The sequence below is a fragment of the Cucurbita moschata genome, unplaced genomic scaffold (assembly GCF_002738365.1).
Source record: "Cucurbita moschata cultivar Rifu unplaced genomic scaffold, Cmos_1.0 Cmo_Scf00039, whole genome shotgun sequence".
NCBI lineage: Eukaryota > Viridiplantae > Streptophyta > Magnoliopsida > Cucurbitales > Cucurbitaceae > Cucurbita > Cucurbita moschata.
Genome location: NW_019268555.1, coordinates 1,718,478 through 1,737,240, shown reverse-complemented (window position 1 = coordinate 1,737,240; position 18,763 = coordinate 1,718,478). Strand labels below are relative to the sequence as shown.

The window sequence follows — 18,763 nt, the reverse complement described above, 5'->3', positions numbered from 1 at the left end:
CTGCAAAAGCCTATGATATCTTTGTTGACTCGAAATGGAGTAGACGAGTCAAACCGTGGTAGGACGAAGGTGGCTCTTCAAAAAAGACATGACCACGGGTTACATTGGGACACCACCATATGATACCCTTGATTATCTTTTTAAAAAAGTTCAAAAGTATTCTTATGTATATGAACGAATTTGTTAACCCCATTTTAAAAATACTCCAGAATAAGATTGAAAATAAATTGTCTATTATTGAATTATATTATATTCATAGTGGGAAATGTTCATAAATGAGAGAGTTCTAGACAAAATTGAAAAGAAAAGTGATTTAATAGTATTTTTGAATTTTTTTTTTCTTTTTAAAATTATGAGTATTAACGTTTGAAAGTTGAATTGTATTTTCAAACAAGATATTAACGGTTTCATCTCACTATCAATAAACTTTTTTTTTTATTTATTTATTTGAAAAGTAAAAGAAATATTTCAAGATTTTTTTTTTTTTTGTGAAGAATATTGATGAAACCTTTCGAGGTTCTAAGGATATTTTGTTTAAACATTAAAATTTATAATTATTAACTATTTTTTTTATCATGGGCATCATGGACATCTTGTTGTTGTGGTGTAATGGTTATCACTTTAGTCTTACACACTAAAGATCCACGGTTCAATCTTGGGCAACAACATGCTTCTTTGCTTGCAATGTCGTCGTCAATTGTACAAAATCTTTGTTTGTCAGTTTTGAAAGAAGGAATCACTGTTACTCCCTTTAGAATTTATTTAGACTATTACAAACCAGTTTAAGAACTTCTCAAAGATCTAGTTCATTAAATTATACAAGTTGTGAGCATTAATGAGTTAAAGGACCTCGCAGTCACTCATAACTACTACATTGAAACTTAAAGAAAATCTTTGAAATATTATCTTTCTTCAACTCCTAGAGAGAACTTTTGTCTCTTGAAATGTATCTCTTGTCTTTTGTTACCTTAATTTGTTCCTTATATTTAATAAATAAATGCATGACTATATTATATCCTCCTATCAAAACTAATGAGCTCGAGAACTTTTGTCTCTTGAAATGTATCTCTTGTCTTTTGTTACCTTAATTTGTTCCTTATATTTAATAAATAAATGCATGACTATATTATATCCTCCTATCAAAACTAATGAGCTCGATAGAAAATGCTAAGGTGACAATCCTAATGTTAGAAAAGCTCGAATACTTAATTCAGTCTTAATTCCTAACTTTCGCTCTTCCATCAAAATGACTTACTTTCTTAATGAGCTCGATAGAAAATGCTAAGGTGACAATCCTAATGTTAAAAAAGCTCGAATACTTAATTCAGTCTTAATTCCTAACTTTCCCTCTTCCATCAAAATGACTTACTTTCTTCTTTTAACATTTTTTTTTATAAAATTAACCTCTTTTGGAACCTAGTTTTGTAGCGAGGACCTTGGTCCAGAGTTTTGAGTTACTATCCCTTTGACACTCTCCTGAAAGACCTGTGAGGTCTTATGTTCAGTGAACAACTTTCTTGACCTATGCACGAGGCTTCATGCATTCCCCGGTCAAGAAGATCAATAGTTTAATCAGTTTCCTTCATTACATTGTCCTCCTAGTCAATTTTTTTTAAGCCTAGCTATAATACACTTTTTTGTCCATACGTCTTCAATGTTTCATTTTAACATTTTTCATATAAGGCAACACAACTAGAGGGGGCTTTTATATATTTTTTATTTTTTTAATTTTGTGACTCCTCCCAAATCAATCTTAAATCATTTCTAAATTTAAGATATCTTAAGAATCTCAAACTCCAATCCATGTTTATAAATATTTATAAAACTTTGACCATGATCATAATATCTCATCTACAATGTGGCTCGATTGGAACTTTAAAAATTTTCAATTAGTGTTAGGTAGGGAGGTTTTCTACATCTTACTACTTCCTAAGCTTAGCTCACATTAAAGTCATTTATGTCATTCATAAATCAGTTTAGGTATACAATGTTTCAACTTGTACTGTGTTAGCTTTTTTTTTTTTTTCAAACTCCAATCCATGTTTATAAATATTTATAAAACTTTGACCATGATCATAATATCTCATCTACAATGTGGCTTGATTGGAACTTTAAAAATTTTCAATTAGTGTTAGGTACGGAGGTTTTCTACATCTCACTACTTCCTAAGCTTAGCTCACGTTAAAGTCATTTATGTCATTCATAAATCAGTTTAGGTATACCACTTTTAATATCTGTAGCAGACTATAAGATGCTGTCGTCTATCAAGTTTTCTTGGTCATTTTCATTTGAATCTATTTAATCGTCAGTATACGTTCATACATTTTTTTCCATCTCTATGGTCATAACACTGCTTATTTTAACTATGTTCAAGATGTCTGACTGAAACATCTAACCTTTGTTAGAAAAATAAATTTCATACATAAATTACTAAACTCTAGCTCCCCATTCATGATACAAACCTTACTGATCTAACACTATCAATATATTAATTAACATTCATATTCCATGCTGGGTAAATCATACCAATTCTGTATTAAAATAAACATATAACTAAGTCAACAATAATATAGTTAATGGTGTCAAAACTTAATTTGGAGTTATAGTTGATAATGACCAAGCATTAACAACATATGAAATCAACAACATTTCCTTTTTTTATCTTATACATGACATACCTGATGATGATTGGGGGGCATAAGATATGGGACCATGGAACATGTCAAGCCTATCTATCTGGTAGGCTAGTCTATAAAATCTATAACCTAGAACTTTGATACCAACTGTAACAACCCTAGATTTCTACTAACCTAAAGTCGTTATCGTCATCATAACTTATGTGGAAATAAATCTTTAAAACTTTATCATAAAACACTATCATGGACTTATGTGTTCGAAAATATATTTAAAACAACATAACAAAATATTGAATAGAAAAAATAAACATTAAAAGTAAAAACACCGTGTACTAACCTAAAGTCTAAGAAATGAAATACCATTATCCTATGCATATGTCAGGTCTTTACTTGTGATGTCGTTGTCAGCTGTATAGGGGTGTCTTGCCTTTACTTGTAATAGAAGTAGCACACGACTTGAGTATTTTAGGAAATACTCAATAAGTGACTCCACTATTAGGGTCACGGGATGCAAACATATGCAACTTATGCTTAGGGACCTATCATTAAAACCATTGTAGGGGTGGCCTCCAGTTTGGACAAAATTGGATGTGCATGCAAGTGTGAGTCTTCAGGCGGTTCACACGCCCCCTAGACCCATCATAGTCGAGCTGGTTGTCCATAGCTAGACGTCCGGAGGTGAGCAAATCTCGAGTGTCTTACGAGGCATGATCATGATCATCGCAACAATATTATAAAAATAATGATCATTTTCTTGTCTCATGACGTACGCATTTGTACCATCATAAAAGTAGACGTTCCCTGATGCATCTAACATTAAATGATACATAAGGTCCCAACATTTTCGTTCATTAAATCCCGTAAAAAAAAAACTCCTTCCATTTTCCCTCATATCATATCATTTTTCAACATTGTCTTTAAGACATGTATCGGGGTTGAATACCGTATCATTCCTATCATACATCATATTATGTCGTACCATGCACATATCATGTCCTTCAACATATTATATCATAGAAATATCATATCATAGACATGATGTCATAGACATATCACATCATATCATAATGCATGTCTCATCATGTATTATATCGCCGAACGTATTACACCATAACATAAATCACATCATCAGTACATCACATGTAATGGCCCTAGTTTTTTACTAACCTAAAGTCACTACCGTCATCATAGTCTATGCTCTTATGTGGAAGAAACATTTAAAACATCATCGTGAAACATAATCTTTATCTTAAAACATTACTTCAACTTAAAACACTATCATGGACTTATGAGTTTGAAAACATATTTAAAACTAGATAAGAACAATAATAAATAAAGCAAGTAAAAATTTTAATGAAAAACATCCTATACTAGCCAAAGTTTAAGAAAAGAAAATATTACTATCCTATGCAGGTGGCATGGTCTCTAATTGCAATGTCGTTGTCAACGGTACAGGGGTGCCTTGCCTTTACCTAAAGTAGAAATAGAACATGACTCGAGTATTTTAAGAAATACTAAGTAAGTGACCCCACTGATGGGGTCAAAGAATGCAAACATGTGTAACTAATAATCTAGGACCTATCGTTAAAACGATCATGGGGTGTCCTCCAATTTAGACAACATTGGATGTGTAGTACTTCCTTACACACAACCCACACGTGCGAGCAGGATCCCAGGCAGTTCACACACCCTAGACTAGCCTACGACGTAGATCTTGTAGACTTGACGTGTTCCATGGTTCAATCATCGATGCTCTGTCACCATTATGTACACCATGCATAAGATTAAAAAAGGAAAATGTTATGATGATATTTATTGTGATTGGCTCTATGTTTTAAATATTATGTAGCATGAAAATTGACGAGCTTTAATTATATTATATATTGCAGCATGATGCTTGATTTAATTTCGCTATTATATGCTTGCAATGTTGTATGAATTTTTTATATGTATTGTGAAATTGTATTGTCAGTAAATGATAGACTTAAATAGAATTATCTTGGTTTTTAGAACCATGTCACCCAGAGGATGTGGAAGAGGAAGAAGAGGGAGGGGAGGACCCCCTATTAGATGTAGATGAAGAGGTGAGGCTAAAGAGAGCTCACCTCGAGAAGGATTAGTAACTAGGAAGGATGCAGTTGCATTGCCTCAAGTTGTACCGCCATAAGCTGCACCACCTCTAGCAGCACCTGTGACTGGAATAGACCCCACTACTAGTTTGATGCGGGAGTCGTTTTAGGTCATGATGCATGCTATAATGGTCACTCAACAATCCAACACTTGCAATCTACTAGAGGAGCGAACTGGCTATGAGACTTCAAGTGGTATGATTCGCACCCATTCACTAGTACTACGAGATACCCAACAGAAGTTTAGATGTGGATTTCGTCCATGGAAATCATATTTATGTCAATGGAATGTCTGGACAACAAGAAGGTACCTTGTGCGTCATTTATGCTGCAAAAGAACACATAAGTATGGTGGACGGACAATAAGGATAATATTAATCCTAGAGGGGGAATCATGGCGTGAGATCAATTTAAGGAGGCTTTCCTAAAAAAGTATTATCCAAAAACGGTGTGACTTAAGAAACAGCAGAAATTCACCAATCTGACTCAGGGTGGACACTCAATGGACAAATATGACAGAGAAATTATGAGATTAAGAAGGTTTGCACCGTCGTTGGTGGATACTGAACAAAAGATGACATAAATTTTTTTTTTTTTGGGCCTAGACTAGTAGGTCTGCCACATGGTGGAAGCCATGAACCCAAAGATGTATGAGGAGGCACAAAGAATGGCAAAAGTCCCTGAAAAAGTCTCAAGAGGAAAGACATCGAGAACCAGCGGTCACTATCCGAAGGAAGCGATCGCATGAGCCTAGAGGGAAATATTATCGACCACCAACGCAAAGGCCTTAATACGCTGATAGACGTCCTACCCAACATTTACACAGACACCAGGGATAAAAAGAGGGGCCAGGAACATGAGAAGCTTCGATGCCACTAATGCGGAAAACAACACTGAGGTAAATGTATGGTAGACTTAAGGATATGCTCAGATGTGGTCGTGAACATCAAACGACCAAATACTATATTGGGAAGGTACCAAGAGTCCAAAAGAACAACCTAGAGGTTTAGGAAGTGCCGAGCGAACTGTGCAAACCCGCTTGCAAGCAAAGGAGTATGGATCCACCAGTAGGGATGCTGGAACATTTAACACCATGGTGACAGGTACGCTATCTATACTAAGTCACTACGCATTAACGATATTTGATTCTAGTTCTTTGCATGGGTTTATATCCATGCCTTTTGTTAGTCAAGCAGGATTCACAGTAGAACCCTTATTGCATGTATTATATGTTAGTACCCTAGTGGGAGTAGATCTAGTCACTGAGAAATAGGACAAAAGACGGACAAGTAATAGTAGCTGGACGTATCATAAGCATAGACCTAAAAGTAGTGAGTATGACAGATTTTGATGTCATATTAGGAATTTTTTGGTTAGCCGTGAATTATGCAAGTATAGTTTGCCACAAGAAGAAAGTGGTTTTTTCTCCAACAACTAGACCTAACTTTAAGTTTAAAGGAAACTATATAGGTGTCACCTCAAAGATAGTGTCGATGATGAAAGCGAAACGCTTGGTACAACAAGGAGGATGGGATATACTAACATGCAGAGTGGACGTAAAAGGAAAAGAGAAAACAATGGATACAGTATCCACAGTAAATGAATTTCCAAGTGTCTTCCCAGAGGATTTACTAGGAGTTTCTCCTTCACGAGCTGTAGACTTCGGGATAAAACTCAAACCAGGAACTAGACCTATCTCTAAAGCACTATACCACATGGCTCCAATGGAATTAAAGGAACTAAAATTACAAATACAAGACCTACTATAAAATGGTTTCATTCGACCTAGTTTATCTTGTTGGTGTGTGCCGGTGTTGTTTATGAAAAAGAAAGACGGGTCGATGCGCCTATGTATTAACTATGTGGAGGAAAACAAGAGAATAATAAAGAACAACTACCCACTCCCTTGCATCGAGGATTTATTCTACTAGCTCTGAGAGGCGACAGTATTTTCCAAGATAAACCTTCAATAAAACTATCATCAGATTAATTTTTAGGAAGGAGATGTATGGAAAACAACCTTTGACCAAGATATGGCCACTACAAGTTTGTTGTGATGTAATTTAGCCTCACTAACACCCCAGCCGTGTTCATGAAATTAATAAACCATGTATTGAAGGAATGTCTAAACATGTTTGTTATCGTGTTCATAGACAACATTCTAATATACTTGAAAACGGATCAAGAACACCAAGAACACCTCCGAAAAGTCTTAACTATCTTAAGGTAGAACAAGTTGTTCGCCATGTTTTTCAAATGTGAATTTTGGCTATGAAAAGTCTCATTCTTAGAACACATAGTGTCTAAAGATGGGATTTAAGTGGAATCCACTACGATAGAAGTCATCACTAAATGGGAATGTTAAATAAAAGGTATATTCCTTATTCAGTTAGGTTGTTTTGACGTCTCAAAACTTCTGAATCCACGCCAATGGAAGAGCATAATTCTAGCTGCCATTTTTGGCGGCGAAGTCTTCCCCCACTTTTCTATTTTTTGTAATTAATTTTTCTATTTTTGTAATTAGATTTGTTATTTAAAGAATTCAACTGTAGAGAAATAAAACATCTAGTAACATCGAGCAGCGAAAGAAAAATAATTTGCTTCAGCTGTCAACAAGGAGGGCCGTCTACTCCTCACGGAGAAAAATATTGCTTCAACTGTCGACAAGGAGGGCCGTCTACTCCTCATGGAGGAGGAATGGCTTGGCCGCCATATTACGATCTGTGCCCCTAGAGATGCTGGCATCTCTCTCCATCAAGCATACCGCGCAATCACCGTCGATGATTTTTCAATGCAGATCACAAGGCTCGCCAGCAAAGTCATCACTCTCGGTGGCAGCATCAGCGAGACAGCAATCGAGATATTGCTTGACATGAACGACTTAATAGTGGAAGAGGTGACCGGAAGACTACGTAACGTCGAGCAGCAGAAAAAAATATTTTGCTTCAGCTGTCGACAAGGAGGGCCATGTACTCCTCATGGAGGAGGAATGGCTTGCACGCCTAAAGCTCCACGACAACACCGGCGAGAGCAACGGGCCCTTCTCCAGCCGCAAATGCGATAAGAAGCCAGGTAGTCCCACGGGCTTCAGCTGTCGACAAGGAGGACCGTCTACTCCTCACGGAGGAGGACTGGCTTGCACGCCTAACGCTCTGCGACAACACCGGCGAGAGCAACAGGCCCTCCTCCAGCCGCAAATGCGGTAAGAAGCCATTGAAGTCCCACTGGCGCATGCCCGGGAAAGATGAGGATCAAAAGAAGGAGTCGACCAAGGGTAGGCCGATCCAGTGCTCGAACTGTGGGAAGAGAGGTCACCTGAGCAAGAATTGCTGGAGCAAGCTCAGGAATAAGGAGAAGGCCAAAAAGGCCCATGTGGCTCAATCCAAGGAGGACGAGCCACATCTCTTCATGGTAAGTGCATGCGTCCCCAATTTTGATTTCAAATCCACGGAGGTGGAGGTAATCGACAACGACGTCGAACTCGAGAAAGAGCTCTAGCTGGGCGTAACAAAGGCGGCACCAGCAGGGGAGCCAATTCAATTGGAGGAGGAGCGAGTGTTCGCTCAGATCGGCGAGAGGGATGAGCAACACGAGAACCGACGATAGATCCTCGACACAGGGGCAACAAACCATATGACCGGGGCTAGATCTGCGTTCTCTAAGCTCAACTCAGGGATTCGCGGGATGATGAAATTCGGCGACGGCTCCGTCATCGAGATCGAAGGGCGCGGCACCATCCTATTCGTCAACAAGGGAGGCGACACCGCAAGCTGACCGACGTCTACTTCATCCCGAGGCTCAAGGCTAACCTTGTGAGCTTGGGTCAACTCGATGAGACAAGCTACTTCATTTCTATCGAGCGCGGACTACTCAAAATCTATGATAATCAACGACGGCTGCTCACGCAAGTTCAGCACACGACAAACCGTCTTTACATCCTAGAGTTAGAGATAGAGCAACCAGTCAGCCTCTCGGCCAAGACCGAAGAGGTATCTTGAAGGTGGCACGCAAGGTACGGGCACTTAAACTTTCTTGCTCTAGAAAAACTACAGAAGGAGGAGTTGGTGCACGGTTTGTATGCAATCAAAGGCGTGAACAAGTTGTGCGACGGGTGCCTCATCGCCAAACAGAGGCGCACACCCTTTCCATCTCGAACATCCTACCGCGTCAATGAGCCGTTGGAGCTTGTACACGGTGATATCTGCGGGCCCATCAAGCCGGTGACCCAGGCGGTAAGAGTCTCTTCCTCCTATTAGTCGATGACAAAAGCCGCTTCATGTGGCTAACCCTGCTGCAAGCAAAAAGTGAGGCGATAGAGGCGGTTAAGCGCATGAAAGCGCGAGTAGAGGCCGAATTTGAGAAGAAGATGCAAGTGCTACGCATAGACCAAGGCGAAGAATTCACCTTGGCAAGTTTCAGTAAGTACTGCGATGAGATCGGCATACAACGGCACCTAACGGCACCCTACTCCCCCCAACAGAATGGAGTGGTGGAGTGCCAAAATCAGACCATCGCCGTGACAGCGAGGTCTTTGCTGGTGATAGCCGAGATGCCTAGGAGATTCTAGGGAGAGGTAGTAATGACGGCCGTCTATCTCCTCAATCGGTCACCAACCCGAAGCCTCGATAGGAAGACGCCATATGAGGCCTGGTACAACATCCATCACCGAGAACACGACGTGGAGTCTGAAGTATATGCCATCGGGATACCGAGCCATAGGGCTCAAATGGGTCTTCAAACTGAAGCACAATGAAAAAGGAGAAGTTGTGAAGCACAAGGCCCGTCTGGTGGCGAAGGGCTACGTCCAGAAGCAAGGAGTGGACTTCGAAGAGGTATTTGCGCCAGTGGCAAGGTTAGAATCCGTCCGTCTCTTGCTGGCAATTGTGGCACATTACTCTTGAGAGGTTCACCATATGGACGTGAAGTCTGCTTTCCTTAACGGAGAGCTGAAGGAGATCGTCTACGTCCGACAACCACCTGGCTTCCTGAACAACGACAACCCCGATAAGGTACTGCACCTGCACAAGGCACACTACGGGCATCGAAAAGCCCCACAAGCCTAGAACGCGAAGCTCGACAATACCCTACTGTCAGTGAAATTCAAGCGCTATGCCTCTGAGCATGGCATGTACACGCACAGCCATGGCAAGCAGCGATTGATCGTGGGAGTGTACGTCGACGACCTCATACTCACTGGAGGTGACGTGGAAGTCCTTGAAAGGTTCAAGAAGGAGATGTCAAAGAACTTCGAGATGAGCGATCTCGGCGTACTCAGCTACTACCTCGGCATCGAAGTGCAACAGAACTCTACCGGCATCTCCATCTGCCAAAGTGCATATGCGAAGAAGCAGCTAGACACAACTGGGCTTGTGGACAGTAATCCTACAAGAATGCCAATGGAGGCCCGACTCCAACTAAGGAAGGTTGGCACTACGACGATAGTCGACTCCACCAAATACCGCAGCATTGTAGGGAGTCTACGCTATCTGGTAAACTCTTGTCCTGATCTTACTTATTCTGTTGGATATGTGAGCAGGTTTATGGAAGCACCTAGGGAGGAGCATCTAGTGGTTGTTAAGCGCATCCTGCACTATGTAGCCGGAACCAGAGGCTGGGGTGTAAGATACTACGTAGGGAGAGGAAGGAAGAAACTCAAGCTGGTCGGCTACAGTGATATTGACATGGCCGGTGACGTTGATAATCGTAAGAGCACCAGCAGAATGATCTACTTCCTCTCAGGCGGTGCGATCTGCTGGCAATCAACAAAACAGAAGGTAATTGCTTTGTCTTCCTGCAAAGCAGAATACATCGCCACTTCGATGGCAGCAACACAAGGGGTCTGGCTTGCGCGACTAATGGAAGAACTCATTGGAGAGAAAGCGATCCACCAATGCTATACGTAAACAACAAAGCTACGATCTTCCTGATAAAAAATCTAGTTTTGCACGACCGGAGCAAGCGCACAGAAATCAGATTCCACTACATTCGAGAATGTCCAGATCGAGGGCTCATCAAGATTGATTTCATTCGAACAGAGGAACAACTTGGAGACATTTTCACCAAGTCCCTGGCGCGGGTAAAATTTGAAGAACTACGCTCAAAGATTAGAGTTCAAATAATAAGGTAGATATATCACCGCTTTTAGGAGGAGATTGTTAAATAAAAGCTATATTCCTTATTCAGTTAGGTTGTTTTGACGTCTAAAAACTTCTGAATTCACGCCAATGGAAGAGCATAATTCTAGCTGCCATTTTTGGCCAAACTTGGGCGAAGTCTTCGCCCACTTTTCTATTTTTTGTAATTAGTTTTTCTATTTTAGTAATTAGATTTGTTATTTAAAGAATTCAACTGAAGAGAAATAAAACATCGAGTCTTCAGCAAATCTCTCTCTCTCTCCTTTTACTTCCGCTATTTTTTCTTTCAAAGAAACCTTCGGCCAGTTTTTTCGTCGACATTTTCCTCCGAATTGCCAGAGGCAACAGGGAACACCCAACTACAGTTATAGAGGTATGAGGCTTCCTGGGGTTAGCAGGCTACTATCGAAGATTTGTCCAAGACTTCGCTAGAATAGCCTTGCCTCTTACACATTTTACAAGGAAGGGCATACCTTTATATGCAATGACGCACGTGAGGCTAGTGCCAAGACCTAAAATAAAGATTAGTGTCATCTCCAATGCTCATGGTTCCCGAAAGCTCAGAGGGATATGTAATCTACAACGATGCATAAAAAAAAAAGATTAGGGTGTGTGTTGATGCAACATTGTAAGGTTGTTGCTTATGCATCACACCAATTGAAAGAATATGAAAAAAAAACTACCCTACGCACAACCTAGAATCGGCCGCAGTAGTATTCGCAATATAGATATGGTGATACTACCTGTATGGAGAAGTGACCCAAATTTACACCGACCACAATAGCCTGAAATACTTCTTCACCCAAAATGAATTGAACGTGAGACAACGAAGGTAGTTGGAATTAGTGAAGAACTACGATATAGATATCCAGTACCACCCTAGAAAGGCAAACATAGTCGGAGATGCCCTAAATCATAAAACGACACACTCGTCGGTCCTCATCACTAGAGAGTTAAAAGTACAAGCGAACTTCGAGTGAGTTTGTTGTAAAAGTGTTAGTTGCTATTTTTATGTTTTAGTAATCGTGAACATGAGGTCACTAATATGGTCTTCTGTCGCATCGTTTTGGCATGATATTTTGATATTCTGCTTTCCGTTAGGATTTTGTTTTTCTCTTTGTTAAGCATTGTATTGGCTATAAATATAGTCATTTTTCACGTCGATGCAGGCATCTCGGGTCGAGGTTCAATTTGGGTTGGCTCATGGTCGCGTTTACGCTTAGACTGCTAATTAGGTTTTTGTTTACGGACTGGGCTGATGATTGGGTTTCTGTTTACAGACTGGGCCGGGAGTGAGTTAGGCTGCGGGCTGGTTTGGTTGGGTCGAGGGAACTTGGGCCTCAAGTTTGTAGAGGCAAGCACGAGCTGTGGGTTGCAGGCTGGATTGACAATTGGCTACTGGTCTGAGGAGTGATTTGGGCTTCGGGTTCTACAAGTAGGCTGGAGACGGGTCACAGGCTAAATTATTAGGCTACAATGGATTTGGGTCTCGGGTATTCGATTCGCGTTTGACCCAAATCCATTCGATTTGTCTTCCTTACCCAACTCAGCGCAATTCTCCAGCGTCCTTTTCTCTCTCCTCGTTGCGACGGTTTCCGATGCCACCTTCTTCATCTCTCTTTCATCATCTTCTTCTTCTCTCTCTCACGAAGTTTCATGGTTGTTGGATGTTTGTGGAGGTAGATCAGAAATTTTTCCAAAAGTTTGATTTTTAGAATTTCCTCTTCGAGGACGACGATGCACATTGTGAATCCTCTTTGGGGAATATACTAAGGTCGGTGAGGTCTTTCATGGTTGATCTATTTGGTTAAAACGCGGGGCTAAGGGTTTCGACGTCATGGGTTTCCCTGCTGGAACTTTTCTTCAGTTTTCTCCTTCTCTCAAATTTTTTTTTCATCTCTTCTTTGGTTGTAGTTGTTCTGAGCGGTTTAGGTGTTTGAGAAATAAACTTAAATGGAGGAGAGAGAAGGAAAAAAATAATTATGATTTTTTGTTTTTTATTTGGTGAAAAAGACCATTACTAAATTTGAGAGGGAAAAGGGTCTATGCAGGAGAGAAAAGTGAGGGCACTGAGAGGGGAAAGGCTTATGGTAGAGAGAAAAGTGAGGGAAGTTACGGCTAAACTCACCCTTATAAAAACTATAAAAGGGCCTTATGTATGGTTGTAAAATGTGCGGAGAGAAAAAGAAAGAAGAAAGCAGAAAACAATTGATTGTCTGAGTGATTGTGTAATAACGTTTTGAGAACTTCCTTGTCTCCTTGTCTCTCAACTCTTTCGACACCCCTTTTAAAGTTTCATGAGAGTTATCTAAATGAGTTAGATTCAAAGCGAGCGTTTTTTCTCAAGTTGGTATCAGAGCGGCTTTATTTTTCTACAAATTGGTATTAGAGAGATTTCAATTTCAACAAATTGGTATCAGAGTGATTTCAATTTCAACATCGGGGAGGTTGTTGATTTTGGTGTGGCGATGGTTGAAGGTTGAAGGAGGTGTTGTGAGGAGTCGGGGAACACGATTTCGCGTGGGTCACGGAATTACCGGCGACTAAGTTTTTTTTTTTTTTTATAATTCTTATTCGTTACATTATTTACCCCTCAAAAGAACTTTCGTCCTCGAAATTTTTAAACTCTTGTACTAACTCAGGGTATTATTCTCCTATTTCATCCTCCTTCACCCACCGTATCCCCCTTGATATGGTTGCTCCGACACAACACCAAAACGAACGTAATGTCCCTGGTTTTGTAGCACTTTCACTTCTTGGGTTAAAATTCTATTGGTTTTCCTCGTAACTCATATCTTCATTGAGTGGGAGGGGCTCGTAGTCTATTATGTGTATAGGGCCCGTCATGTATTTACTCTACATCTACACGTGAATTACCTCGTGTCCTTCTGAGAGGGAGGGAGGTATGGCTAACTTATACACTAAATACCAATTTGCTCGACCATTTTGACAGGTCCAATGCATCTAGGACTTACTTGCCCTTACATATGAACCTCAAAAAGCCTCTCATGGGTGCTACCTTTAGGAATACTTGGTCTCCTACCTCAAACTCTAAGTCTCTACGTCTTACATCGGCATAACTTTTTTTTGTCTACATTGAGCGGTACACATTCTCGCTCAAATTTTTTGGATAGTCAAATTAGTGACTAGGTCTAGCTCGGGTCCAACTAGCTTTCTCTCACCTACCTCATCCCAACATAGCGGGGACCTGCACCGTTTCCCATAAAGGGTCTCGAACAGTGTAATTCAAATAGTGGCTTGAAAGAGCAACTTCCCTTAAAGTCTAATACGCAAGAACGTAGAATGTCCTCTAAGATTTGGTGCTCAGTTTGTCCATTTGTTTGAGGGTGGAAGGAGGTGCCAAAGTCGAATCGAGTACCCAACGCTTTTTGAAGTCTGTGCTAAAACACTGACATTAAGCGTGGATCTCGATTCGACACTATAAACACTAGAACTCCATGAAGTCTTACTATTTCTTCACATACAGTTGTGCCTAGTTATTAACTATATATGTGCCTTTTCCAGGTAAGAAGTATGCCGACTTGGTCAACCTATCGACAATTACCAAGATCATTGTATAGCCTTTAAGTGTTTTGGGGAATCCTACTATGAAGTTCATTGCTATGTTTTCCCACTTCCACTCCGGTATACTTAAGGGCTGTAACATCCCCGCTGTCTTTCGTCTAGGAGCTTTCACATGTTGAAAAACTAAGCACTTGCTCTTCCACCAGAAATGTTATTTTAAATCTTGGTACATCTTAGTACCTCCTGGTTGCATGGCAAATGGCAAGGTGGGAGCTTCCGTCAGTATCTCTTTCCTTAACTTTTCTATTGCTAGGACACATAGGCATCCCTGATACAATAGTCCTTCATCTGAGGACTTTGAGAATCCGTCTACTTGACTTTCGTCTAGCTGGCCTAGGACTTTCTGTACGTTAGGATCCTTTTGTTGGGAGGTAATAATTCTCTGCCTAAGCGTAGGTTGCACTATGAGTCTGGCCAACTGTGCTATGATTCCCTCGCTCGCTACAGCTATGCTGGCTTGCTCAAATTCTATTTGTACCCTTACTTTCCTTGTAATGAGGGCCGACGAGTAGGCTATCTTTCTACTCAAAGCATCTGTGACCACGTTTGCTTTTCCAAGGTGGTACTAGATATCTACATCGTAGTCTCACCAATTCTAGTCACCTTCTCTGCCTCAGATTTAACTATTTCAAGGTAAAGAAATATTTTAAACTCTTGTAGTTGGTAAAACTTTGAGTTTTCTCTCCATACAAGAAGTGTCACCAAATTTTTAGTGCGAACAATACAACGGCCAACTCTTGGTCATGGGTAGGGTAATTTTTTTTCGTATTCTAGTAGTTGACGGGACGAGTATGTAACAACCTTACATGTTGCATTAACACACATCCTAGTCCCTTCATGGACATGTCACTATAGATTACGTACCCTTCGGAGCTTTCAGGTACTGTGAGTACTTAGACTGTTACCCATCTCTCTTTTAGGTTCTAGAAGTTTGCCTCACAAGCATCATTCCATATAAATGATACCCCTTTTCTCATTAACTGTGTCAAAGGTGAGGCTATCCTAGTGAAGTCCTGCACAAACCATCGATAGTATCCCGCAAGTCCTAAGAAACTCCTTACTGATGTTATCGTAGTTGGGCGTTCCCACTTTGTGACTACTTCGACCTTAGTGGGATCTACGGATACTCCGTCCTTTTTCACCACGTGTCCTAGGAAAAATACTTGTCGTAACCAATATTTACACTTTGAGAACATCACGTATAACTGGTTCTCTCTTAGGGTGGCATATATTCACACTTTTCAGAAGTGTTCCTGGTCTATTTTCGAGTACACTAGGATGTCATCAATGAGCACGATCACGAAAGTGTCAAGACAGTCCTTGAACCCTCGGTTCATTAACATTATTAACACAGCTGGAGCATTGGTGAGACCAAATGACATCCCTACGAACTCATAGTGATCGTACCTTGTCCTAAATGCGGTCTTTGGTACGTCTTTTTCTTTAATCTTTATTTAATGGTAACCTGATTGAAGATTTATCTTAGAAAATATCGTTGCCTCTCTGAGTGGATCGAATAAGTCTTCCATTCTAGAAAGAGGGTATTTGTTCTTTATGGTTCTCTTATTTAGCTCTCTTTAATCGATGCATAGACGCATTGATCCATCTTTCTTCTTAACAAACAACATTGGCGCACTCTAGGGGGATACGCTAGGTCGAATGAACCCTTTATTTCGTAAGTCTTGTAATTACGCCTTGAGTTCCTTCAACTCTGCTGGCACCATGTGATAGGGTACTTTGGAAATAGGCCTAGTTCCTAGTTCATGTTCGATGACGAAGTTGACTGCTCATGAAGGGGGTATTCCAAGTAGATCGTTCGAAAATACATCTGAGAACTTGTTTACTATTGACACGTTTTCTAGAGTCTTTTCTTTTCCTCTTACGTCTACGACACAGGCTAATATATCCCATCCGCCTCCTTGTTGGACTAACCTCTTTGCTTTCATCATTGAGACTACCTATGATTACTTGGTCATTCTTTACTCTATCCCTAGTTACTAAGTCTACCCCTAAAGGGGTGCATACAGACATTTCATGCAATAAGGGTTCTCATTCAATCCCCGTCTCTAATCTTTCTTGAGGTGCACTCTCTTCAGCCGCACCTCGTCCTCTACCTCTAATAGGAGATCGTCCCCTTCTTTGTCTTACTCTTTTGCGTGATCTAGGAAGCATGGTTCTAGAAACCAAGATTGCATCTCTTAAATCGAAGGTTCACCACTATGCATATATATTATTAAAAATACATATACTAATATGTATAGCGTACAACAAATCACATCATACTCTATAATAAATATATGAAATATCACAACAATTTCAGTAATATCAACAGAAAAATGCATGCAAGTTCGAAAATGTTTCTCTTTTCTTATCTTATGCAAGACGTACCTGATGGTGACGGGACATCGACGTTGTAACCATGGAATGTGCCAAGCCTACATCGTAGGCTAGTTTACAGAATCTAAAACCTAGAGCTTTGATATCAACTATAATGATCCCAAATTTCCACATACTTAGAGTCGCTACTAACGTCTCATGCTCATCTATAATGTGGAAATATAACTCTTACATGAACATCATTTATAACGTAAACTTTGAAAAATGCTTAAAACAACGTCTTATCTGGAAAACACAGTCATGGTCTTACGTATTTAAATACGAAATACTGAAATTTAGAGAAAATAAAAGCAATACGAAGTAATTTAAAATAATGAAATGCATAACAACCTATTCTAACCTAAATATGAATCTACCACATACACGTGCCATAGTCTCTGCTCGCGATGCCGCTGTCCTCCATACAAGTGCGCCTTGCCTTTACTTGAAAAATGATATGGCACACGACCAGAGTATTTCGAAGAATACTCAGTAAGTGGCCCCACTATAGGGGGTCATGCAAATGCAAACACATGCAATCATGATTTAGAGACCTATCTCTAACATCATAGGGGTGGCCTCCAGTCTCGAACAAATTGGATGTGTAGTACTTTCCCTCAAACGATTCACATGTGCGATTGTGAATATCCAAGGCGCTCACACACCCCCTGGACCCTCTGGTCAAGCTAATTTGTACTGACGTCCAGAGGTTAGCGTAACCCTACAGTGTCATGCGCCTCATGAACACCCTCATATGTGCACATTCGCACTCATCATCATATTGTGTGCGTTCGCGCTCATCATCATATTGTGTGCGTTCGCGCTCATCATCATATTGTGTGCGTTCTTGCTCATCATTTCTAGGGGAAGTACCCCTATGCTTATGAACTTACAACATGCATGAGGTCTCTCTAAATCCATCATAATGTCTTTTCTAACATAATCCTCTAGTCTCATCTCACACATACTCATGGATATTTATATTAATATCATTTTCATGCTCTTAGGGTTGTGTCCTATGTCGATATAACGATACTCACCACTATTAGGGTCACGGAATGCAAACACATGCAACTCATACTTAAGGACCTATCGTTAAAACCATCATAGGAGTGACCTCTAGTTCCGACAAAATTGGATGTGCATGCTTGCGAGAGCCTTCAGACGGTTCGCACGCCCACTGGACCTACCATAATCGGGCTAATTGTCCATAACCAGACGTTCGTAGGTTAGCAAATCCCGAGTGTTATGCGAGGCATGGTGATGATCATCATCTTCATGTTCATAGTGTACGCATTTTGTAAAAATAATAACATCATCAATAAAAAAAAAGTTTAAAAATGATAGAATGGAAAGAAAAATTTGTGGTGTTAGAAAATGTTCGTACAAAATTGAAATGGATGGAATATAGGGTAAGAGTCTGACCGAAAATTTTGGATCATATCTTCTCTCTCTTCCCCTGTTTTCTTTATTCTTGGATTCTTCCATCTAAAGAGGAGGGAAGAGAGATAGGAGAGAAATCTAGAGATAAAACGTCCTAGATAGAGTTGCCCAACAAGTCAATCCTTTGTTTTTTTGGGTGAGCTATAGATTGTGACATTACCGCTCCATAAAATATATTTCATAACTAATCTTGTATCCTAAATCAAATTTCTTAATACAAGTTAATTAGAACAATTTTGAAACTCAGACCAAGTTAGAGCCTAAGAAACGTTTAAAGGGTTTACCTCAAGTAATTCTTCCCAAAACTCAAGACTCTTTTATAATTATCTAAAGAACTCATTATGTCTTCATGAAATTCTAAATGACTCAGGTATGTTACTAAGTTCTGTAGAGCTTAAGAAGGCATGATACGACTTATGTTTCCAGAAATTACAAACCTTAGAATTTACATAATGTTGAA

At 40.1% G+C, this 18,763-nt stretch overlaps 1 non-coding gene across 1 annotated transcript; it reads left to right on the top strand.

The window, feature by feature from the left end:
• Window positions 1-595: 595 nt before the first annotated feature.
• Window positions 596-668, top strand: TRNAV-UAC. The gene has a single exon. It is a non-coding gene; the product is annotated as a tRNA-Val (tRNA).
• Window positions 669-18,763: the final 18,095 nt, after the last annotated feature.